Source organism: Natator depressus, chromosome 2 (genome assembly GCF_965152275.1).
Source record: "Natator depressus isolate rNatDep1 chromosome 2, rNatDep2.hap1, whole genome shotgun sequence".
In the NCBI taxonomy this organism is placed as follows: domain Eukaryota; kingdom Metazoa; phylum Chordata; order Testudines; family Cheloniidae; genus Natator; species Natator depressus.
In genome coordinates, this window is record NC_134235.1 from 104,646,799 (window position 1) to 104,672,411 (window position 25,613).

At 38.2% G+C, this 25,613-nt stretch overlaps 1 long non-coding RNA gene across 2 annotated transcripts in view; it reads right to left on the minus strand.

Moving 5' to 3' along the window:
* Positions 1–25,613, minus strand: part of LOC141982575 (uncharacterized) — a 342,639-nt gene that overhangs the window by 32,122 nt on the left and 284,904 nt on the right. For both annotated transcript variants that reach the window (XR_012638124.1, XR_012638125.1), the window contains exon 7: positions 23,014–23,200. This is a non-coding gene — a long non-coding RNA (uncharacterized LOC141982575). The remainder of the gene's footprint in view (positions 1–23,013; positions 23,201–25,613) is intronic.

Sequence of the window (25,613 nt, forward strand, 5' to 3'; positions counted from 1 at the left end):
AGTTTTGTGTTACAGGGAAGAATACTCTCCATTACAACATGATAGCCTTAGAGAAGGCTAAGTAATGAGAAAACTGCAGTAATTTGTCTATTGAAAATCCAATTAGTTTAAGCCAATATTTATCAGATCACTCCCTTTAAAACATTTATCTTCAATTTTAAGTGAGTTACAGTCATTTGGATTGGACTATCCTTCCCTAATGAAACTGTCAAACCTTTCAGACACTTGAATTCATTTTCAAATACAGTGGAGCCCTCTAAAAGGAACAGAAAGGTTACTAAATATATTTGAGGTTCCACTGCATTAAAACACAATCTCTTGTATCAAATGACAAAACATAATGAAAGCTTTTAGAGGAAAACATTGCAAAGTGACAATCTAAAGAACCCACGCACAACCTGGCAGCAAACAAGTCCAACCCTCTGACAGGATCTCCTGTGCCTCATGCTGAAAAAGCACTTGTGCCTCACAGGACTGACTAGCTACTTTCAGTCGACTTGAAGTTTCCCCCTCCGTCATCATTCTTTTCCTTTTATTGACTCAGTGCGAACACCTTTTACAGTAGTCTGAGTAGAGAAGATTGTGAAAGATCCCATGACATTCTTTTTGCAATTGACCTTATAATTTGTGAAAAACAGACAGCCACAAAAAGTTTACTAGCTATGAGTCAGGGATGGGGCCAGCTGTATCAAAAACAGCGATGTGTCTTTAACAAAACAGCTGGCAGTAAACAAGAGTTGCCTGAATGGGAAATGACACACAGCAGGGTACAGTCACTTCCTGGTCGAAGCATTCGGCTTTTGCCAAAACAAAAATCAAACAATACTCAAATCTGTGCATATATCCTCGGTGACAAAGGACAAGGGTACAGTGGTATTGTTAAATACCAGCTCCCTCAATGTTGAGATCCAAAAAGCCTGACACTGCATTTTCCCCTTGTAGAGGAATTTACATTACAAAGAATACAAACAGCTTGGGATCATGTATGTGTACAGTACTATACATACAAATATGAAGCCTGGTTTTTAAAAGAATGCATGAGTTTTTGTATGAGCTGATGTGTGTACAAAAGTTTGCATGCCCTTTTAAAAATCTGGCCCATAATATATGTTAATATTAGGGCTGTCGATTAATCACAGTTAACTCACGCAATTAACTCAAAAAAATTCATGGCACTGTTAAACAACAGAATAACAATTGAAATTTATTAAATATTTTTGGATGTTTTTCTACATTTTCAAATACATCGATTTCAATTACAACACAGAATACAAAGTGTATAGTGCTCACTTTATATTATTTTTATTACAAGAAATTTTCAATTCACCTCATACAAGTACTGTAGTGCAATCTCTTTATCATGAAAGTGCAACTTACAAATGTAGGGTTTTTTTGGTTACATAACTGCACTCAAAAACAAAACAATGTAAAACTTTAGAGCCTACAAGTCCACTCAGTCCTACTTCTTGTTCAGTTAATCACTAAGACAAACAATTTTGTTTACATTTGCAGGAGATAATGCTGCCCATTCTTAATTACAATGTCACCTGAAAGTGAGAACAGGCATTCGCATGGCACCGTTGTAGCTGGCCTCGCAAGATATTTACGTACCAAATGCGCTAAAGATTCATATTGCTCTTCATGCTTCAGGCATTGTTCCAGAGGACATGATTCCATGCTGATGACGCTCGTTAAAAAAATAATGCGTTAATTAAAATTGTGATTGAACTCCTTGGGGGAGAATTGTATGTCTCCTGCTCTGTTTTACCTGCATTCTGCCATATATTTCATATTTAGTAGTCTGGGATGATGACCCAGCACGTTTGTTCGTTTTAAGAACTGTCACTGCAAATTTGACAAAATGCAAAGATACATACCAATATGAGATTTCTAAAGATAGTTACAGCACTCGACCCAAGGTTTAAAAATCTGAAGTGCCTTCCAAAATCTGAGAGGGATGAGGTGTGGAGCAGGCTTTCAGAAGTCTTAAAAGAGCATCACTCCAATGCGGAAACTACAGAACCCAAACCACCAAAAAAGAAAATCAACCTTCTGCTGGTGGCATCTGACTCAGATGATGAAAATGAACATCACCCACTGTCTTGCTTTCCTTGCAGGAGTAACCCTTTCGATGTCACAATACAACCGTCACTTCCACATTCACACCCCTGCATTAAGCCAGATGAAACTGAGCATCTTGTTCACATTCTCTCCTTAGTTGGGGACACAGGCGTAGCCTTTATCAAGATGACTAGTCAGAAATTTTGGATATCTTAGTCTGAAAACAAAGTGCATTGGGATACTTCTAGATGAAAGATATTATTAGGATAACATGCTTTGTATTTGAATCTTTCCAATCACTGACCTAATGAATGAGAAATATTTGCAAGATTTTTCTCCTGAACGACACATTATTTCTCTCTCCCCCTTTCTCCATCATAATCCACCCCCAGCTTTATGCCACATGGTGATGCATGCCATTACTACTAATGCTGCATGAAAATTTATGCAGCTAGAGCAAAGGCCCTTTACAATTGTCTGAGCCAATGGTATTAATCATCAGCTGAGATTTGAAAATCATAACCAGGAGACAGCAATCGAAACAGCTCTGCATCATAACAACAAAATGTGCAGAGCAACTTGGAAAAAAGAACACCCCTTTCTACTTTCCAGTCTCTGTGCAATGAGGGAAGCATATTAAAAAAACATGTTCATTTCAATGTTTTTTATTGCAACAATAATTTTCTTGCTCCACTGGAATATATTTTTAATTATATAACCTTAGAATAATAACATTAATCAAGGCACTTCTGCATGGCATTGTCAAGGGAATAGCATATACTGAATGTGCCCAGCTACAATGGAATCACTAGTGAAAGGGCGGAGTTTAGCACAGTCTGATATTATACACACACACTTTTATTACCATGTGCAGATGTACATAGACAATACTCAAGTACAGTAGCTGTCATTGTTATTTAAAAGCTTATATCCACATTTAATAAAATATTCAAATTGGACTCTGAATAAGATAAGTTTTCTTTGAATAATATATGGGCTGGAGATATTTTATTAACTGAAAATACATGTGCCATTTCTCATCACGTGCAAAAAAAAGTAAAAAGGTGTAATTTACATTTCAGTTTGAAATGAAAGAGATGGTAACTTTTCATATGGTCTTCTACTCACGCACAGGGAAAATTGTATGCAACCGTGCACCTGTAACTGTGCAGATGCAAACTCTTATGTAGGAGCTGTAAAATTCTAGCTCCTGCACACCTGTGCGCGCACGCACACACACACACACACAGTGCAAATGCTGAATGCCTGCTCAGGCAGAGATGTATGTGCAAACATCTGTGCATGTTCTTTCACGTTTCAAAGGGCAGACATAAGGATCATGTGCAAAAGGAAGGCCTTTGAAAATGTAGGTAGGCCATAGCTTGCAACATATGAACATGAAAGGTATTTTATGAACAGAGATGTCCTAATTAAATGACATTACAAGGAAGTTCATATGCAATAAATAAGCTGCAATACAGCCAGGGCCCTTGGAAGAACTTTGAAAGACTCATCTAGGATTCTTCCTTTCCCTCTAGGGAACATATAGTGGAGTGGCCTGAAACTAGGGCTGCCAATCCTCCAGGATTGTCCTGGAGTCTCCAGGAATTAAAAAATAATCTTTAACTAAAGAGGTCATGTGATGAAACCTCCAGGAATACATCCAACCAAAACTAGCAACCCTACCTGAAACAGTTCAAAATACTCAGCTCAGCTGGCTGGTTTATGGTGGGACTGTCCTCACCTTTCCCTTCAGGGGTACTATGCAGACAAGCTATGCTAGCTTTGAGCAATCCTTTCTCTCAGGAAGTACAAGGGTTGATTTCAACTGGCCTCTGCACAGAGGCCTAAAGGGGCTAGTCCTGTACCATTGGAGTATATGTGAGCTTTGCTGTTTACTTGATGGATGCAGGATCCATGTAGAGAGGTTAAAAGGCTCTCACTCCTTATGTGTCTGACTTGAGAGAAGCCGCAATCTGATTCTGAAGAGTTATTTAAGAGATTTACAATGTATTAATGTCTAAAACTTTCAAGAATACATTAGCTGCTATGACAAAACTAAACTTAATCACTTAGTGTATTTGACGTTCACCCTTGGTTCACATTGGTTAAATTATACTTTTTCAACAAATATTCAAAGCAATACGCAGCAGAATTTCACATAGTAGAAGGCAAGTCACGTGTCTTTTAAGGTAGGGTAAAATGCCTGTCTGATACGTGCGTAGTCACCTCAGAGACTGCAAAGTATCATTATTCCATGTGGATTTCCATGCAGTTACTTCTTTACTAGCACTTTTCAGGGACCTGTAACAAAGTGCCCATAATGTTACTTGCTTCAAATTGTAAAAGCAGAGAGTGTATTTTTAATTTCCATTTCATTCACTTCAGCTGTGCTCATCCCTAATTATTTGAAATTGAGAGTTCTGTCAACATATTCTCTTGGTGACATACAAGCCACCGTACCACTTCTGCTCTACATATTCTATTGTGCAGTCTGATTTGTTATAATTACCTTGACCAAAGAAAATGTATCTTATTGACTGAATGCCACTAGTTCCAAGGCCTTCCTTTTAGCTTTTCTTTTTTAAACTCATCTTCATCTAAGTGTTTTTGTTTTAGTATCTGGTAGACACATGCAGTAGGATGTTTTGACATATTCCAAGAATGGTCAACAAAAAAGCCAAGTTCTTTCATTTGACCTATGAGTCAACAAAACTGTTGTTATACTGCTAACCTTAATCTGTTTATTTTTTGCAAGCTTAATCATGTGTATAGGTAAACCTATAAACTAGACTTGCAAATTCATCCAGTTATAACTTTTATTCCAATATCATCAATAAGACATCAATTTTACAGCAAAGGACTTTTATAAAATCAACAATTGCAAATAAATTTATTTATATTATATTAATATTTTAATATATTAATTATTATTAATATTTATAAATTTATAGTAAAAATAATTTAAATATTAAGAATATTCTGGATGTATAAAGAACTCAGGATAAAATTTACTGCAGAGGCTGCTTTCAAGGGCCTCCGTGCTACTTAAGTTAATGTCTGAAGATGGCCTGAAGTAGAGAGAAAGGCCTGAACTAGTCCTCCATACTGGGATGAATTTCACCCTAACGGAATAGCACTGATATTTAAGAAAAAAAATTCCTAGTTTTATGATTTTTTCACCTTTTAAAGTTACTTTTGGGGGTATTAAATTACTTTCCCCATCTCATAGAAAATTATTTTTGTAGGTTTAATTATTTTTACCTGATGCAATAGAATCAGAACTGCTCATTACTACAATTGAAGAGCTCCATTCTGAGCAACTGAAACAGGCATCATTATTTATTATTGTAATTTCATTGTTAACTAGATTTTTTTCTAATACAGGAGAAATTGTAATACAAAGAGATGACATTTACTTAAACCTGTAGTCTATGGAAGTTGCGTACTCCAACCAACAGAGTTCAGTTGGATTTCCCTGTTATAAAAGAGTACGTCAAGTACATCCATTTTAGGGCTGGACAAAAAGTTCTGATAGGAAGCCAAACCTGTTTGAACTTGCGCATTCTTCTATGTATCGATCTTTGGTTATTATATAATGCACGTCACTATGATACCTAAACTCTGCATGTTTGAGAAAACAAATACCCCCAAAGAACTGTGTTTTTCTCAGGGTTCCTCTGGGTCAGAGTAGGGTGATTTTGTGTGTTTATTCATTCTCTGTTTTCATTGTATTATATTTTATAAGCATTCATTCTTGGGAAGACTTCATAGAAAAGATGTGACCAGGACACCATCAGGCTCAAGCTTGGCCTTGTCTCTTTCAGTAAGGAGCTCCACAGTCAGGGCCACTGGCAAAACTCTGTTCACAGTAACTGATAGTTGGAACCTGGGCCTATCTCTAGGATACACAGCTGAACTTAGGGAATTGTGGTCTGTGAGGTAGCTGGCCCCAAGTTCATTAAGTGCCTTGTAGATTAGGACCAGGACTTTAAACTTGGCTCTGAAGCCAATGAGAAGCCAGTAGAGTTTGTGAAGCACACACATAATGTGCCCTCACCAACCTTTGTTGTTACTGAAGAGTGCCTCTGCATGCTCTACCCTCTTCAGATTTTTTGCACTAGCTGCATCCAGGTACAGCAAGTCACAACAGTCCATCCCAGAGCAGTAAAAGTGTGGATCACCATGGCTCAGTGCTCATTTGAGAGGAGTGGGTAAAGGTTCCTAAAGAAGCACATTTGAAATAAGGGATTTCTTGCCATTGTAGCAATCTGTTCCAGGAGTGGTTAGGTGTCTAGCAAGGTCACCACCCTGATGATCTACAGTCTGATGACCTTGATTGCTGGTGATGTTAGCATACTGGCAAGTTTCTCAGATTTCCTACCATCATCATGTGTGTCTTTCCTGGCTTGAGCCCAAGCCAACAAATTCTTCATCCACCTGTTGAATTCTTCCAGGTGTTGGCTATCTTGGCGATGGCAGAGGCTGAGTCACTGGGGAAGAAAACAGTTGAATATCATCCACATGGTGTTGATCAGTCTGGAGAATCTCACGTTCTCTCTCGGCAACCACATGAAGACATCAGAGGAATGGAACAAATGTTGAGTCTTGTGTTATTTGACAAGGTAGAATAAAGAACAAGAGCTGGACATCGTGACTTCAGTTCAGCAGACATATGTGTTACTACATGGAGGTTCTGCTTTGTGACATAAACATCACATCATACTGTGGAGGAGTGGGCACTTGCTTTCTGATGAGACCCACCTAAAAAAGCCCTGCTTTGAGATCCTAAACTTTAGAGCACCATGAGAGGAGAGAGCAAAGCATTATTTCTACATCAACTGAACTGAACATCCTGCATTTCCAAACGCCATCGGTGGCGTATTATAGTGGCACAGCAGCACCACTACTGTTAAGGTTCCATCACAACTTCTGCTTAAAGGTTGACCTAAGTCCTCTAAAATCAACATGCTTCACCTCAGGAGGGTACAGTGTAGGGCTAGTGACCCCAAGTTGGAACCACGTGAGCTAAGGGTTGTGGAGAGATAAGCCCTGAGAAAAAATGGACATTTTTCAAAAGGTTTCTAGGTGGGGGGGGAGGGATAGATTGCGCAGAATTTAGAGATCAAATTATTGCTGTGATGCAAGTTAAAATGGTCTCAATTCTGTCTAATTTTACCCAACGTCGTGTATGGAATTCACTGTATCTCTGCAGGACCCAAATTGAGAACAGTATTTTAAGAAAAAATATATATATGTATATTTCTCACAGTGTGGGTGCACCCACCAGTGCTGGTAATGTGTCCCAACTCTCCAGTGCATACCCTGAGCATCCATCAATTCACTTAGACTGCGAGCTCTTTGGGACAGATTGTCTAGTGCCACTATAGTTAAGGTTGTGTCATGACTTCTGTTTGAAGGTTGACCTTTCTAAGTCCTCTAAAATCAACATGGTTAGTCAGATTCCTATGAAATTTTGTGTGAAATTCAGGTGGGTGAGGGTAGGGTTTGTGACCCAAATTTTGGGTTCTATTGAGTTACGGATTGGGGAGATATAAACCCTGAAATAAATAGGAATTTTTCAAAAACTTTCTAGGTGGGGGTTCTTTTGGTCTCCACCTGTCCAGTTTTATCCAAGGTAGAGCAGGGCACCCGCTACATTTTTAGGAGACTTGAATTGAGAACAGTATTTAAGAAAATGTACATTTTTACAGTGCATATGCACCAATGCAGAAAAATGGCTAGAGTGTTTCCATTCCCACCATTATATGTGCTTTAAAGCTGACATTTGTACATGCTCGAAAATCCAAAAACAGTTACTTGGCTTGCTTTGAAATTTGGTGTGCCTCATGGGAGCACAGGGTACTACTGGTGATCCAGACCAGGAGTCATTTGACTGATGGATTCCTGAGTTACAGCCTCCCCCACAGAAAAGGTTTCTCTCTGCTGCCTTGTACCGGTAAACTGAGAGGTAACTAATGACCGGATTAATGACTTTTTGTCCTTTAATAGTGTCAGATGAAATCCTGTGGGGGAGAAAGGATAGCTTGTAAAAGGAGATGAAGAGCTAGTACATTTCAGCAACTGTGCGGTTGGCACAGTAAAGATATGTGTGTTAATAGAATGTACTGGGGTATTGCTGAAAGAGGGTTTAACTCTTTATTTCCAGAAGTTTGAGGTTTGCTTAACTCAGCATTCTGCAAGGGAACAACATACCACCAAGCAACGTTAACTCTGAATTAATATAGTTTTTCCCATTGAACAGAGTAGTTTGTATTCAAGCTCAAACGTGAACTTCTCTGGGTTTCCCAACCCCCAATCTATGTGGTGATTATAATGATATATCAATTATGGTCTAAAGAGACAAAGTATGTGCACCTAGATTTTGGGACATATTGGATCAGAGCCATGTTGGGCTTAGGGCTAGGGGAAGGACTGGGACAAGGGTCCCCAAGTTCTGCTGAAGAAAATTCCTGTCGACGGTGGGTCGAGTACTGAAGCAAACTGGTTCACGTATTAACTCTCTATACACACTGACGGGGTAAACAATATGGGATAGATATTTACCATTTCAACTGCTCTGTCTGTTGATGCCACCTCTAACAGTTCATCCTGAATTTGTGCCAAAGAACTCCCGGCACAGGCCCAGTTTGGCAAGCTTACATTTTTTGGATGACTTGAATTCAACACATACTTGTAGGATACAGGATGCAAAGCAGTTGTCTTTGAAAGCAACTTTTGCTTTAGAATTAGTTAATGCTCCAAAGACAGAGTAGGAATGCAGGTAAAGGGATCAGGGATATTTCGCAACGTGGGATAGAGAACCTGTGGAGGATACACTGATTATGCATATTGAGATAAATGAAGATAATTAATCACAGGCATTGGTAAATTTTTAAGCACTCACTGAAGTAATAATCCAAATACATATTGCTATTGTGCAGGCAATGCCCACCCATAACGGCTGCTGTGGATAGTCCATAAGGGAAGAGTGCAAACACCTGGCTGACAGTGGGTGATGAAGAGCATAGAGGGAATTGTGTATTAAGCCACAAAGCATTTTTCATGCTCAGGTAATAATGGGATTTTCAAAAGTAAAGAAACTACTTTGCTAGTCTCATAGGACATAGATGTGGTTCTGACTCAGTGTGTCATTTACATTTTGTCATTTACATATTATAATGAGTTATTGGCATACCTTAGTGACATTTTCATGACTTTTAAGGCAGCCTGTTGATGAGAGCACCTTATGCAGCCTGCATGATGAGAGCACCAGTGAGCACGATATTGGCACCTGCTTCAGGCAGTGGTTCCCAGGCAGATAGCTTGTTAGACCCACTCCAGAAAAGAAAGGAAAATTTTACATGCAAGGAGTTGAGACTATTAACTCAAATGACCCAGAAGAGCTATTGCCTTCCTTTTCATGCGCAGCTATGGTTGTCAGCTAGGAAAAAATCCACTCTTGCAAACTACTGTGACCAGAAAGGCAAGCTAAAAAATATGCTTTAATCTAATTCTGGTAAAAGTTTACCAGGTCTTGGAATGACTTTTTGTTCTCCTATCCTTATGCTTTCACAAGATAATCACTTTGTAATAATATACCTTTGCCTGAGACTTTAGACTAGCTCTCTTTTTTCATTAAATGGGCATATTTTGTAGGTCTCTCTTGTAGCACTGTCTTGGGCCCGAGGAGGGATATGGTCCAGCACCTATCCATCTAGGTCAGCCCTGGAATATTCTAACTACTCTTAAAGTATTTAAACCCTATTATGGTTCCTAGCACAGTTTAAAAATCCCTGTAGGGTGCCTCATCCAATGGACATCTCCACAATGCCCAGAAGATGTGTGACTTCTCCCCAAGGACACAGACACCTTGCACCTGGAACAGGCACTGCATAAATTCCCTACATATATCATCTCATTTTGGGGCCAGCCAACTAGGACAATTCTGGCCAACATACTTTTAAGAATAAACTGGTGTCTGACTGGCTAATATTTTTCTCAACTTTCGTAAGTGAATGCTATGTCAGGCATACAGCAATCTGACATGCTGGCAAAGATTCCATTGAATATAATGCATATTAACTTGGCAGCATAGATTACTTTGATGGACACATCACTTCAAACTAATCTTTCATTGTGAGCTCTGTTCTCTAATTACATATACAAAAACAATAACTCAGAATGGCACCATGAAAATGTAAGGTCATGTGTGTGTTCTTCCAGTGTGGGCTATAAATCTGACAACTTCTTCCCATGCTTTAAACTCAGGTTAGAGAGAAATCCAATCTGCCTTGGAAAAAAATGACTTTTTTTCATAAAAAATAATTCATAATTTCTCAATATAATTTACATTATATTGTGGCACTGTAATAAAGATAGGACAGTTGTGTTTGATAATTGACTTTCATTCTGAGTCCTTGTTTTCAAGAGCAAATAACTTCATAGCTAACTTCGGACTAACTTGTCCCAGTCCTGAATTCACAGCTCCCATGTATATGTTTATGAATTTTAACAGATACATGTCCCTGCATATTTATGAGGAAAATGAGGCCCAAAAGGACCATATTTAGCTTGATCCCTGTTGGAAAATGGTTAGCTTTTTAATGATGTTCTAGTAGATATCAGACTTTGGATAACAGAATATTCCTTTTCTATTTTCTAAAAGTTTGGGATCATTACCTACATACACAAATGCATATCTACGTACAGTTTCCTGCAAAACATCAAGTAGTAGAAAGGAATAATGGCAGAGTTTGCGTGAGCACAGATCCCCAAAGTAAGTGAAAGTCAGCTGACTGCCTTTACGTGTTCCAAATATATAGGAATGGGGAAGAGACTATTCAGAGCATCTATGACATTAACCTTTTGTTACTGGTACCCTTGCTCCTGGTACTAGTTTTGGAATTATATGTATTATATTCATACAAACACATTCCTCTCCTCCACCACCTGCAAAACCCCAAAGAAGATAAAACCAAAAATAAAAATAAGGAGGTATAATCCACAGACCATTCATAAAGATAAAACTGCAATAAGTTAGCATATCAGTATATTAAAGCAAAAGACTTCCAAACCTGTGGGGAACCACATTAATTTGGCTCCAAGCACAGTAAGGAAACAATATCCTAAGCACCTTGTATTGTTCTCTGATTTGTGCAGAGATAGTTGCTGGGGAAAGGGATTGAGGTAGTGTTGCAGGGTTATCCTGGACAGATGTTTATTGCTGATAATTTCTCACTGTATATACATACACACACTTCGGTACTGCTAGTCAGCTTGAGGAGTTAACCCAGCAGAAGTGTGTGGAATATACCATCTCAACTTTTTCAAGAGAAACCCCTATCAGGCAAAGGAAGAAACTGCTCAGCCTGACCTCCAAGTTGTTGGAACTTCTTGTAAAAGATCATCACAAGTTCACCCTGGATCAATTCACTTGTCCTGTCACAATACGGACATCATGGGATGGTTTAGAATATCAGTTCAGCTATTTGTATTTGATAATACAAAAACACTTTCACATGAAGTAGGGGGGGTTGAATTGATATTTCCGCTATGCATGTTGCAGCAGTCTACCAATGAGTTGTCAAAATAGCTACCAAAATACAGGAGAGAATGGGCCCTCAGGTGGAAACTATCGTGGTTGAGGTGCAGAGGTATGTAAGAGGACATGTTGAAAGAACATGGCCATTCTACATGAAATGATCGGATACTCCCAAGGAAACAAAAAATATGGGTTGCAAAATCGCAATGGAAATAGTAAGGTTAAAAGTTAACTTGATCTCAGTCTATAATTATCAACATGGGAAGACGATATCTGAGAGCAGAGGGCTTTTTAATCCAGCAGACCAAAGGCATAACAAGAACCAATACCCAGAAGCTGAAGATAAACTGAAACTTGAAATAAGATGCAAATATTTAACATTACGGGTAACTAACCATTGGAATACCTTATCAAGGGATATGGTGGATTCTCCATCACTTGAAATCTTTAAATCACGATTGGGTGCACAAACAATATGCTCCAGATCAAACACAAGTTATTGGGTTTAATTTAGTAATTATTCTTTGGCCTGTCCTGTGTAGGAAGATAGACTAGAAAATCATAATAGTTCCTTCTGCTCTTAACATCTATGAATTTAGCCATCAGGCTAGCTGTGGAAAAAGAAGCATTTCATTCTAATATTTGGTTTCTAACCTTGGATGAAGTGAAGTGCCTACTGAGCAGCTTGTATGTCTTTAAATCATTGAGATTTATGAAAAGTATCTGTTCAGTGGCCTGATATTTTTAATTGTTGTCATCACAGGCCATTGGAGTTTTAAATATCTTCATGAGAAATTGCTAAAACAGGAACTCTGCTTCTGCTTGTTAGCCTGTTGTACTTGCATCAAAGCTACACCCTGTATAAACAGGAAACTGGAATCAGTCTGCTAATGCATTACCCACAGGATTGAGAGCACAGAGGGGACAGGGGACATATAAACAGAACTACATCCCATACTGCCTGTTCACTGCTGAAACATAATCACTTCTGTGCAGATCATCATCCCAGGTAAAGCCAGGATATAAACTTCTCCGACGTAGCTGGATTAAGTTAAATAAGTACATATAAAACCAAGTCTGAATAGTGCACCAGTGATTTAAGATTTTTATGCTTGCACTGAAATTCAAGGTACAATTTTTCAAGTGACTTATAAGCCTAAAGTTTCATTTTCAAAACTGACTTAGTCCCACTAACTTTCACTGAGACTCTAGGCTACGTCATTTACTCACTTAAGATAATGTTACATTTAGCCTTTATAACTCTCCTTCAAAGTCAATGCAAAACTCTGTGGCTGAAATTTAGGAGTAAATGCAATAAGGAAAAGCAATATTGTAACACTGTCTCTCATCCACTTTATTTGATTACTGTGAGTAGCTACAAAATGCAAAAAAAGACCTAACTGACTTGAAGGGTGTACAAAAGAATCTAGTCCATTGTAAATGCTGTGCAACAAAGTGCACTGTGCCCTGACTTTTCTAAGTATCATGTTATATGTTATTATCCAGGCTGTAAGGGGTGCCAACAGAGCTACAGAGTCCTTTCTATTAATGTTTTAGGAAGTCTAAAAGAAACCTCAGAGAATGAAATTGGAGATGCCAATTAAGGTGTTAATAAAAGAATAAGAGGCTCCTGCCTCTGAGAAGGATAACAGCAGCTTTTGCAAATTCTATGTTTTACTCTTCACAAAAAAAGAAAAAACAGCAACAAATGTCTCTATTTGAGATGGAAGGTCCTTATGGTAGACCAGGTTTGGGGGGTTTTTTTTCCCCTTGAAGGAATCAAATATGGTCCTGAACAGGTGCTTGTCAAGCTGCCGTTAGAATCCAGTTCCCTGACTCTCACACTATCTTGCTGTATGACCTTGGATAAACCACTCAGTGGATCTGAACTTCAGTTTTCCTATATCTAAATGGAGCTCATGACCCCCATGAAGGTTAAGGGCCACCAGTTGAGAAACATTGTTCAGGACCACATGGGCTCTGTGAAAAGGGCAGGGGAGTACTTCTGATTGTCAGTGTAAGTTTAGATCAAATAAGTTGATTAGGTCCTTCACTTTACAGCTGCACACATATGGGCACCACATCCATGTTTAAGATTACTTAAAATTTAACACTGTTTTATCGTCTGCTCTTGTTCATAAATTTCATGTTTTACAAGTAGTTTTTTCCCAAACTGTTAAAAGCTTATTTTACTCACTAGGCACATGCATATTTCAAATTATGGGAAATTTGGAAAAATACTTCAACATGTGCTTAAATCCATCCTACTCAGCAAAGCACGTAAGCACATGCTTAAACACCACTGAAGTCAAGCATGTGTTAACTTTGCTGAACTGGAGTTAGGGAAATAATATTGAGATGATGCTCAGTTTAGTACAGGATTCTCTAATATGAGGGGAAGTGGGGCCACTTTTTCTCAGAAGCCAATTTTAAATAATCTGTGACCCAAAGGTTTCAGGCTCTCTATGACTTATAACTGCATTTGAAGGGTGAGTCAGGATGACAAATCAAAGGGTCATGCAACTTTGGCTTTACAAAAACAAGTCACAAAGTGGGATTGAGGGTGCGCATGGAAGGTCCCTTTCATGATTCTGCACTGATGGCAACTGGAGTTCCGGTGAGCACAAGACCTGTCAAGAAAAGGACGCTCCCTCCTACCAAAAAGCAGGTTTCAGCAATGAGGATTAGCAGAATCTCTTCTCTTCCTCCAACCACAAGTAAATTTGGGTTATTTGTGTATTTCTACATTTATGCCATTTGATCAGGCCCAGAGTCATTCCTCTCCTCACAAACAGCAGTGAAGAAGGATCACTCTAGCTTTAGAATTGTAGTGATTCTCATTAGCTGAGTGACCCCCCTCCCCCGGACTGAATGGACAGACATATGGGGAAAGTGAGGCAAGGTCACTCTCAAAGCACCCCTAAACAAACAGCTGATTTTATTTTGCTTCTTTTAGGATCAGACAGGTTGACTTGCTTTAATCCCATCATCTGCAGTCTTCTACAGTTTGCGCTGCCGAAAGATTTTTCAATCAGGCTCACTGATGGAAAATAAAGGCGTAACAAGATATGTTTAAACTGATGAACCAAAAAAAAAAAAGGGGGGGGGGCTATTTTTTCTGGCATTCCTAAAGTGCAAACTAGATTTTTTTGTATAATATTTTAGTTAGTTTTATCATATTCATATTTATGTAAGTAAACAGAAATGTATTCTTCCATTCTGCCTCACAGTTTAACAATCATGGTTCAGCCCTAGTTACAGCTAACAAAATTTAGCTACAAGAATTTGATGCATTGCTTATCTGAATGGTAACAGTTTTATAAGTGTCCAAACAACTTTATTACATTACTTTTCTTATTCATACATCTACACACCCACGCGCCTTATGTGTTAGTTTTCTGAAACCGGCAACAAGACACTCTAAAACGTATTATTATTGAACAGGACTCTCCTCAAATGACTGAATATTACCCAAGGTCAGGAGGGTATCTCAAACATATGGGTAACCATATGCTTTATCCCTGACCCATATAGCCTTTTTTTTTTTGTTCCTATAGGATTTTAAGTGTATTGTTCTCTAGAACAGATCAGGCTGCTCCCACTTCACTGTTTCCACCATATACTCCAATCATTGCAGACAAAAATAGAAACATATTCTGCATCAGTCCCAGTCTACTTCAAGAAATGACTGTAAATGCTTCTTTCAGTCTGCACTTTATCTTCATATCTGAAATGGTTATCCATTCTCTCAATACTAAGTGATCAGCATGATGGAACAGCAAGAGGCAATTATTACTGACCTTCAGAGACTAAAATACCTTAATGGTCATATGTTCTCCTCTCTGCTTCAATGACTCATTTATTTCTACAGTAACTCTTCTTCAAGAAAAAAAACCCCACAACATAAGTTGGCTAACTCAAAACTGACAGATATTAAGGGTTTCTTGCAGGTTGGGAACTTCTGCGGAATCTAGTTATTAAAACTATGTCTTTCTCCAGAATAGAGAAAAGAGTGGTTAGCACAGTAAAACACTGTCATGTAAATACTGCAAGATGAGCAGTAGTTATATTACTAATGCATGTTTTTTGGGAAGGTGATTTTTTATTTTTTACTATGTCAATTGCTGCCATGCAGTAATAATCTTTTTCCTCCATACCACACTTTTAAATATCCCACCATCTGATCTATTTCGATAGTATAGGCCTATAGCCAGTCATACAGTTTGCTGGCCTGAAAACATAACAAACATAATTCAACAATAGCAACAACAAAACACTCAAAGTTTAAGGTATTTTACTGCCAAGATCCAGCTCTGAAATGGGTGGGCCCATGGTGTGAGCCAATGACTTTTTCTGCTTGATTATTTTTCATACATAGTTTGAATCCTCCCATAAACATAGAGGACTACATTTTCAATATTTGTGGGGACACACTGCACATTCAAAAAATGAATTGCAGGTGCAAATATCAGTACCTGTGCCTTAATTCGCACCTGTTAGTAGATGTAAAATATGTGCACATATTGACAAATAATTGGACAATATTACTATGTATCATTCTTCTTTCAGTCTTGTTAGTCTAAACAGACTGTACACAATACAGATTTTAATTTGATATTGCACAATAAGTATAATTCATAAGATGGTTAATGTATATTGCATTAATATACAGTGTGTACTAAGAATAATACAGTAATTAATGTACCATAAGCTCAGAACAGTGTCCTGGGAAAACTTTGCAATAGTATCTTTCGCAAGTAGGCAAAATATTTTTGCTTTAAATATTGTTCTGTACATCTACATTTCTAAAAGAAATATGTATTTTACATAGAACGGTATTTACTCTCCTCTTAAAGTTTTGTTTTAGTAACAACAGGCCTGATTCTCCACAGACTTGTAACATGTATAATCATTTACACCTGTGCAAAGTGGATGTGAAACACTACTGAACAGAGGTCCCACTTTAAAGCTTTTTGCACTGGAATAAATGATTACCTAAATGGCAAAGCAGTGGAGAATAAGACCCTAGGACAGGGGTTCTCAAACTGAGGGTTGGGACCCCCCTGAAGGTCACGAGGTTATTAAATGCGGGGGGTCGCAAGCTGTCAGCCTCCATCCCAAACCTGGCTTTGCCTCCAGCATTTATAATGGTGTTACATGTATTAAAAAAAGTGTTTTTAATTTATAATGGGGGGTCGCACTCAGAGGCTTGCGATGTGAAAGGGTCACCAGTACAGTTCAAGAACCATTGCCCTAGGACTATGTCCAAATACCACCTTCTTGCTCACCAGAACTTCTTCGTGTGCATAGTCAGTTGTAGCTGCTGACTTTACCAGTGGAAAAGCGGTTTTACTACTTTACACCTATTAGCCCTGCAGAGCCAACACAGTTCCAAAAGAATGAAGTTGAGTCTTCTGTTTTACACATCTTGAACAGAATTGTTCTTTAAATTATGAACCGTAAATAGGGTGACCATCTGTCCCGTTTTTAAAGGGACAGTCCCGTTTTGGGGGACTTTTTCTTATATAGTCGCCTATTACCCTCCATCCTTGGTCCCTTTTTTCACAGTTGCTATCTGGTCACCCTAACCATAGAGATCACAGCCTGACTTTCAGAAACCAGGCAGAATGTACAGGACTGATAGTTTTGAAAAAAACAAAACAAAACAAAAAAAACCACAACCATCCTTTTACTTATACACCGAGCAAATGCGCAATGGAGTCATTGTCTTTGTGTAGATTAAGATTTAAAAGCATGTTGTTAACATGTTAGCTAACGCACACGAAAACACATTTTAAAAGTCGAGTGTGGATAATGCAATGTATACTTTAACAACTGGTAAACTCATCCAATTAAAGCCTGAGGGGAACCAAGGCTTTTACTTAGCCAGTTTAGCACATGCTAAGACATGCACTGCCTTATGTACAATGGACTTAAAATGTTAACTACCGGTAATATATTCTAACATGATGCCTTTAAATCTCTGACTAAAATGGGCTACTGAAAATACATTTAGGCTAGAGTTTGTGGCCCTACTGTAACTCAAGGTAATTCTTCTTTGCCATTTATCTTAGAGTTAGCTAACACCTTTGCAACTGTCCATTAAAGGTACAGTATGTTTAAACCACGTTTTAAAACCTGCAGCAGTGAGTATCAGAACCTGGGTCTACAGACTCGAGCTCGTGGAGCCAACACTACAGCACTAGAAACAGCTGAGTAGATGCTGGAGCTCAGGCTCTGAAGCCTCGGAAGGGACTGGGTTTCAGAGCCCAAGCTCCAGGCCAAGGCACAATGTTTACACTGCTGTTTTTAGCAATATAGTGTGAGTCTGTAGACCTGGGCTCTGAGACTTGCTGCCATGGTTTTAAAACGCAATGTAGACATACCCCTAGATGCTTCAGGGCACAGAAGTGTGTTGTTAATCCCAGGGCTTGTTAATTTGAGTTACAATATGGCTACAAACGTTTGTCCAGTCACTTCCAGAAACAAGCAGTATACCACAATCTCATATTTAAGTCACTTTTCTTAGTACACTTTAACACAAGTGAAGAAAAAGTGTTCATTATCAAGGATATTCTCCTTCATCAATTTGCTGTGTAATAATTTAAAAATTAATATTCCTTGTGAAACTAGCCTACTTACATAGCATTGACTTTTTCACTGCATTTATTTATTTCAGTTATTAATTTCTGCTATACAGTGAGGGTGACCATTTTTAAAGTTGAATGAAATAAGATCCTTATAAGATGTTATGGAATTATTCAAGGAGACAGGGAAAAATGCTGTAGTTTAATACCTATAATATTTCCTTTTTGGCAATCAGAATACTACCATGATTTTACTGGTGTAATAATGACCTGCATTCTATAAACTTCCTAATCAATAAGGATGCAAGAATGAGCGCTGCTTATTTGATAATTAAGCAGGAACGAGCACAAAGCTGTGGTATGACTACAACAATGCACCGTAGGGTTAAATCTGAGCATGATAGAAAGCTGATGCTAAAATGATTTGACAAATAATAGCTTTGAGTTCATTACTGCTATTCTCTGTAGAGTATTAACATACAACTAACAACCAGCCAGAAGGAGGAGTACATCTGTTATGTTACTTAGACACTTAAATACCATGATGCTGCCTTTAAACACAATAGATCTTCCATCGGCACCCTGTCCAATACATCCTTAGAATGCTGAATTTTCACAATTTTAATTTATGCAGCTGTGTTTATTTACATGGAGCCTACAAGTCTATTAAATAAGTCATCAGTTGCACTCATTCTTCACCATCATAGTTTTCCAGTATGTACACTTGTAGTGAGAGGTTTATTTACAGTGATTCAGGCAGTGGTGGACCAATTAAGAAACAGAAAAGATCTATAAAGAGGAGAATTTTTCTGCAGCATGAGAGTTAGCAAAGGGAAACTAACATGTTATTTAGCTCTGACACAGTAAACAAACTAGTACAACCAATCCTTCACATTCAGAGGTTAGGAGAAAAGAAATGAAATGGCATTCTAGAAGAGGTGGGTCATATGTATTATTTCGAAGTTTTATGTACGCTGGCTGATAGGCATATACCAAGAGAGGAAAATCAGTGAAAACTGTCATGTATTCAGTCTATGATGGACCATGGATTTCACAAGAAACCAAACATTATTAACAATTTCCTGTTCTTACTATTAAGGGGTTTCACTTACTGAAGCTAAGCAACTGCCTAGAATACATCTCACACTGGAATTAAAATGAGAAAAGAGTTCTAAGTTGACTTCCTTTCTGTAAATAATCTCTATCCATTCCTCCTTTCATTCATTTTATAAATGTGGGCTACAGTTAGTGCAAGTCTACTAGTAGGATGTCCTGGAAAAAAATTTAAAACTTCTAGTTTGACAGATATCCAGTAGTTCATAGTTTTTCATTTTTCCTGTAAAGTTAAATGGTATCAGTATTTAAAGTGTCTGAGATTACCAAATGGGAATTCTTCACAGTAGAAATATACTTTCCTTGTGGGCTTACAAAATAGCATTTAGTCTAATTTTTCATTAAGTAAATATAAGATTTTTCTGGGAAAATAACAATGCAACTTGTCTCCTTGAGATAGTTTTGTAATATCAAGAAGCAGTGTTACACTTTTGTTCCTTGAAAGACACTCAAAACAAGGTGGGCAAGATGTTGTGGGGGAAACCAACACCACGCAGTTGAATTCCCCAAGGAAAATTCATGTTTATTAAGTCGCTATTCTTGTTCAGTGAAGGTTAGCAAACATTTGAAAGAATTTCCTTCTGGGTCTAATGAAGTGGAAAACGGGAGTGGATGTGATAATACCTGACAGGCCTTGGTTTTCAGCTTGTAGAATTGGTATTATTTTGCACTATTTCAAGTTCTGGATCCTGGTTTCTGACACTATAACCAACAATTCAAATATCTCTCTCTATATACACACACTGAGGAAAATAAAAACAATTGCTCATGTTCGCTGCAGTGCAAAATCATTCTATTTAATGTTGCATTATTGTTAGCATTTGACAGCTTCATACATAATGACAGGGGTTAAGTATGCTGTATATTCAGCTGTACTGTAATGGAGACTTTCTTTTGCTATATTTCTTTCCAAATTTAGCATAGCTATTTCTTGCAGGCTTACAAGTCAGAATGAACTACTACTTCTACTTAGGACCTGACCCAATCAAAGTCAATGGAAAGACTCCCATTAATTTCAGTGCATATTAGTGCAGGCCCTTGATGCCTACAATGCAGAAATATACTTGAAAAAGTAGTAGACTCAAAACACAACATACAAAGATATTTCTTATATTTTCACATTTCAGCTAGGGTCTTCTCTCCAGAAGCATAATTCATAGAATCATAGAATATCAGGGTTGGAAGAGACCGCAGGAGGTCATCTAGTCCAATCCCCTGCTCAAAGCAGGACCACCACCAACTAAGTTGTCCCTTTTGTTCCTTAGTTTCTACCTTTGTGACACTTAGCACCACAAAGAACGCAAATCATGCTCATCAGAGAATAGACTTCTAATCAAAAAGGCAGAATTCTAAGATTTTCTTTATTTTCTTACAGCCTCATACAGCAGCTGCATTCCTCCTCCAAGAGGCTTATTGTGTTATACTCACTAAAGAGTTTGAATCCACTACAGTTAGGCCATGTCTACACTACAAGTTTTGGTCTGTGCCAATTACATCAGCATAAGACCGCAACAGTTAGTCGATCGTGCATGTGCATTTATACTTGACTGCTTGCGTTAGTGCTGCACATACTCAGCAGGAGTGCTTGTGTTAGCGCAAAGTGCAGTGCACTATGGATAGGTATCCCAGTGAGTCACGTGCCACCCTCCGGCACAATCCCTTTTTGTAAATTTTCACAATGCGTTGTGGGGCACACACAAGTCGCGCAGGGAGAGCTGGAAGCAAGGGATCAAGTTCCCATGATGAAAATTGCTCCATCCAAGAGAGCCAAGCCTATTTAATAATTTTCACACCTTTTTAAAAATCCCACACACCTGCGTGGTACTTGTCACTGTCCACCATGTCTGACAGAAGCATAGGGCCCAGTGACACTTGTTTTTTATAATTTGACAAAATGAATTGCAACCAGATTTTTCCCTCCCTTGAATCCCTGTACTCAACAGTAATTTTTCTTGTGATAAAGATTAAAAAACAAAACAAAACTGGATGGCTTAGGAAATAAGCATTTGAATATAAAACCTTTCATCTATCAGTCACAGAATCAGATCAAGCCCAAGTGGAGGATGAATGAAGTCAGAGCCAGACAGTAGTTTGGTGGACTGTGAAAAATGAGCTGTGCTTCATTTATGGTGGACAGGTGTCCTCATCACAGACTGACACCTTGGCTGACAGACAAATGTTAGAACAAGCATGGGAACTACACTATCTTTGCATCCCTAAAGGATATACATCTTCAGGTCAGGATGAAGAGATTTTGGGCGTGTCCATATTAGGCAAAAAGTTAACATATGGTAGGAATACACCTAACGTGGTAAAATTCTACTGAAGTTAAGGTGGGTGAGGTAATATCTTTTATTGGGCCAACTTCTGTTGGTAGAGAGACGAGCTTTCAAGCTTACACAGAGCTCTTCTTCTGCATAAGCTCGAAAGCTTGTCTCTCTCACCAACAGAATTTGGCCCAATAAAAGATATTACCTCACCCACCTTGTCTCTCTAATATCCTGGGACCAACCCAGCTACAATACCACTGCATACAAAAATGGCAAGATAGTGACAACAAGGCAGTTTGTAATTTTCACATGCGTTAGCAGATCCTGGGAAGATCAAACTGCTAACGTGTTAAAAATGCAACTAGATGTTTACCTCATTGTAGTTACTGCATATTAGCTGACATGTAGTAAGAACACACTTTGTTTCCTAGTGAAGACAAGACGATTGAGGGGACTGTATAAGTCAAAACAGCCCTGACACTGGTTCAACCTATTCTGTCCATAAACAGAAGGCATACGTCTCCAGTGTCATCAAATTAACACTAGATGATGCATTTCTAACCTCCTCTAAAAACCGCAAAAACTGACGATGTTCCTAACCAATCTTTACTTGTTATTCAGAAAAAAATCCAGATGTGAAGAAAACTACTGGAAGTTAACAGCTGAAGAAAAGTCTGTTTTTAAAAAGGTTTCTTTTCCTCCAAAAGATAAGAATATCTTTTCCAGAAAAAGGTGGTTGTCCTAGCCACATAAAAGAAGAGTAAATTGATTTGAAACATTTGTGGGAATAGCAATGTTTTTCCACAGCTGTAGGTGGAATAGCAACAATTAGCATTTTCACATGGACACCTTTGAAGATATCCACTTAGGTATTTTTAACGAGTGAAAGCTAAATTCATTCAAAATTCAGGGGCTTTTTCAAATACAATAAGTGTTCTTCCTCCTTTTCCTGCTCAATTCCCCATCTGACAATGCTTAAACAGCACTCCATTTACATCATTTAAAATCCCATATAGTGTAGCTTCTGAAATGTTCATATTTAACTGCAGAATTGCATTAATTTGCAATGACATGACCCAGCTGAAATGTAAAAATAATAATGTAAAGCTGACCTGCCAATATGCCAGGAGTATATTGCAGTATCACCCAAGATGCATATCAGACCAATGCCTATTTCAAGTTTAATGATAAATGAGTTCCTAGGATACAAAATAGTGAAGATCATAAGTCCCATAAGGAATTTCTATCATTTCTTGTTGGAATTCAGATATCCACATTCATAGACAATTATCAAGAAAAACGAAGAGAGAATAAAATGAGTGGGGGAAATATAAGTGTAAATAAATTTAAAGCAAATGCTATTTCTGGCATTGCTAACTTGTTTATGAGATATGGAACAAGTAAAATTAGATATGAGTTTGGGAGCACTGGTTCTCACCTGTAGTCCTTAGTATCCAGAGAAGGGCATAACCTGGACATTGCTTGGTAACCATTACAGTACCTCCTGCCATAACAGCAAGAGTGACAGGCAAGTCGTACTATCCCTCAGTGAGCAGTTTCTGAGCGGGCCCCCTCACTTAGGAAGACTGGCTTGACTTCTGGGCCTCGTTGCTATCCAGGGAAACCTTTAGAAAACAAAAACCATATAAGAAGATCAGCCAAAAAAAGAGAGAGAGACACTCCAATACAAACACTATGGAGATAACTGCTGAAAAATGAGTATTAGACAACTTTGGCACCATTCAAGCAATGTGATTTCCAAATTAGATTTGGGATATATAGTCCTAGAGCTAAAGGTTAACTGATTTGAATTACCCGATCTCTGACTCTAACTACTTTAAATAGGTGGCAAAACACAAGCCATTTCCTTTACATCTATAACTTCTGTTGAGTTCAGTAGTTCAAAAAGTCTTATTATCACAGCAAGATAAGACAGAATTATGACTCTGGGTTTGACATAGTGGAGTGCCTCATTACACATTGTCAGACATCACAGAGTGCACCACAGATTTCCCCCTCAAGGAGAAATAATGAGCTGTCCTGGATCCACGGTGCTTTTTACAGCATCTCAGATGTTTCCCTTTGTTTATTTTTTCATTTAAAAAAATAGCAGCCAAAGTAAACAAAAAGTAAAACAGTAGTATAAACTTGATAAAGACCAAAATGCCATTGTTGCTGACCGAGCAAATACTTTACTAGTCATAGAAATAATCTGTTTATTTAGCATTCTGTTGTAATAAAATGGGATGCCCACACAGTCTTTTTTTGTGCAATTCCCTCCTCATTATCATCCTGTCCAGTTTGCTGCAGGCCATGACGTAGTCTTTGATAATAGTTTTGGCATATGTTTCCTAGGGAAAGGCCTGGCCACCCTTCTGCTGAATGGATGTCCATCGCGTTAATGCTGAAGATACATATGTGCCGCCTCCCACTGTGTCAAACCCTTAACACCCACGTGATCTGTCACTATCATTTAATACCATCCAAGCAACATTAATTATACAGATAGTACAGACCTTCTCCTACAAATGGGAAATGTATGTATTTATATTGTGCACACACACATGAAATACACTCTATATATTAGCAACACACACTACATTTAATGACAGATAAGCTTGCAGCAGGGCATACCCTGCCCACCCAAAACCTTAAAAACAGGGAAATAAAAAGTTAAAGGGAAAGACATGTACACTCTTTTTCACCTTCATATTGAGTACAACTGCAATACACTGCAATATCCCATAAGACTTTTGCTTCCATCTCCAACAGATAATCCAAAGCAGAAATAACACTAGAACAACAATTTTATTTATACGGCACCCCTGCCACTAAAAAAGGACTTGTGTGCTGAACAATAAAAAATCCTCATTAACAAAAACACTCCGACCTCCACAATATTACAGACAACAAGAATAAAAGACAAAAAGAATCAAAACAAGGCAATAAAACAACAACATCAGTGATAGTAATTTAAGAACGCCCCAAAAATAAGCTTCGAGCGTTTTTTTTTAAATGGGAAGAGATGAAATTACATGAATTTCAGGAGGGAGCGAAAGCTCTATCGCCTACTGGCTCAAGGCATGATGTCCTGAAGCTACCCCAGCTTTATCAAATGCATACTCTAATGCAAAACCTTAACAGTGACCTCAGCAGTGTTAAGGCAAAATAACTTCCCAAATGCATGGAATGTGTGACAATCTGATGTATTGATCTGATGATAGAATTGATATAAAAAGCATATGATGTAATTTTTTGTTGTACTAAAACTCACTGACATCAGAAATTCACCATTCCTTCTACTGTTAGAATGAAACTCTCTGATGCATCCTTAAGTACAGTGCAGCTTCTGCTGCACCATAATATCAAAATCACTATCTAGCACCTTGCCACTTTCCACATCAAGCAAAATAATTAAACTATGACTCAACTGCATCTTATTGCCTTGCCAGGTGCACCTGGGTGGACAATGCATTGAGAACCAAAAATACTAAATCCAATGCATTCCCCTATACAGCATTCCCAGCTCAAGGTGAAACATGACAGCAACAATCACCCTGAAGGTAAAGAGTATGAAAAATGCAACACAAAGAGGTTACCAATAAAATATCCAACCCTCCACAATAAAAGACCTTAACAAACATTAAAATTGTTATGGGAAAAAAACACATACATGCCCATGCACACAAAATAAATAGTTTAGCATATACAGCAATACAGGAGCTTCTAACAAGAATATGTAGGTAGAACAGCTCTTGCTTGAGCCCATCTAGAAACAGATAATTAACCTCTGATGAAACTGAAAGCAATTTTTTGCCCCTCCCCCCCCCCTTTTTTTTAAGGGGCCAAACCACTATTCATAGGGTTGGATTCTGTACTGCATGTGGGATAGATTCAGGTTTCTAGAATCCATTCCATATTGTGTGGGGTTTTTTTTAAACTGATGATATACCAGCCCAGAGAAGCTGAAATTCTCATGAGCAATATTTCTTCCTTTATTGAGCAAGACAGCAAAGCAAATCAGAGTTCCAAACCGAA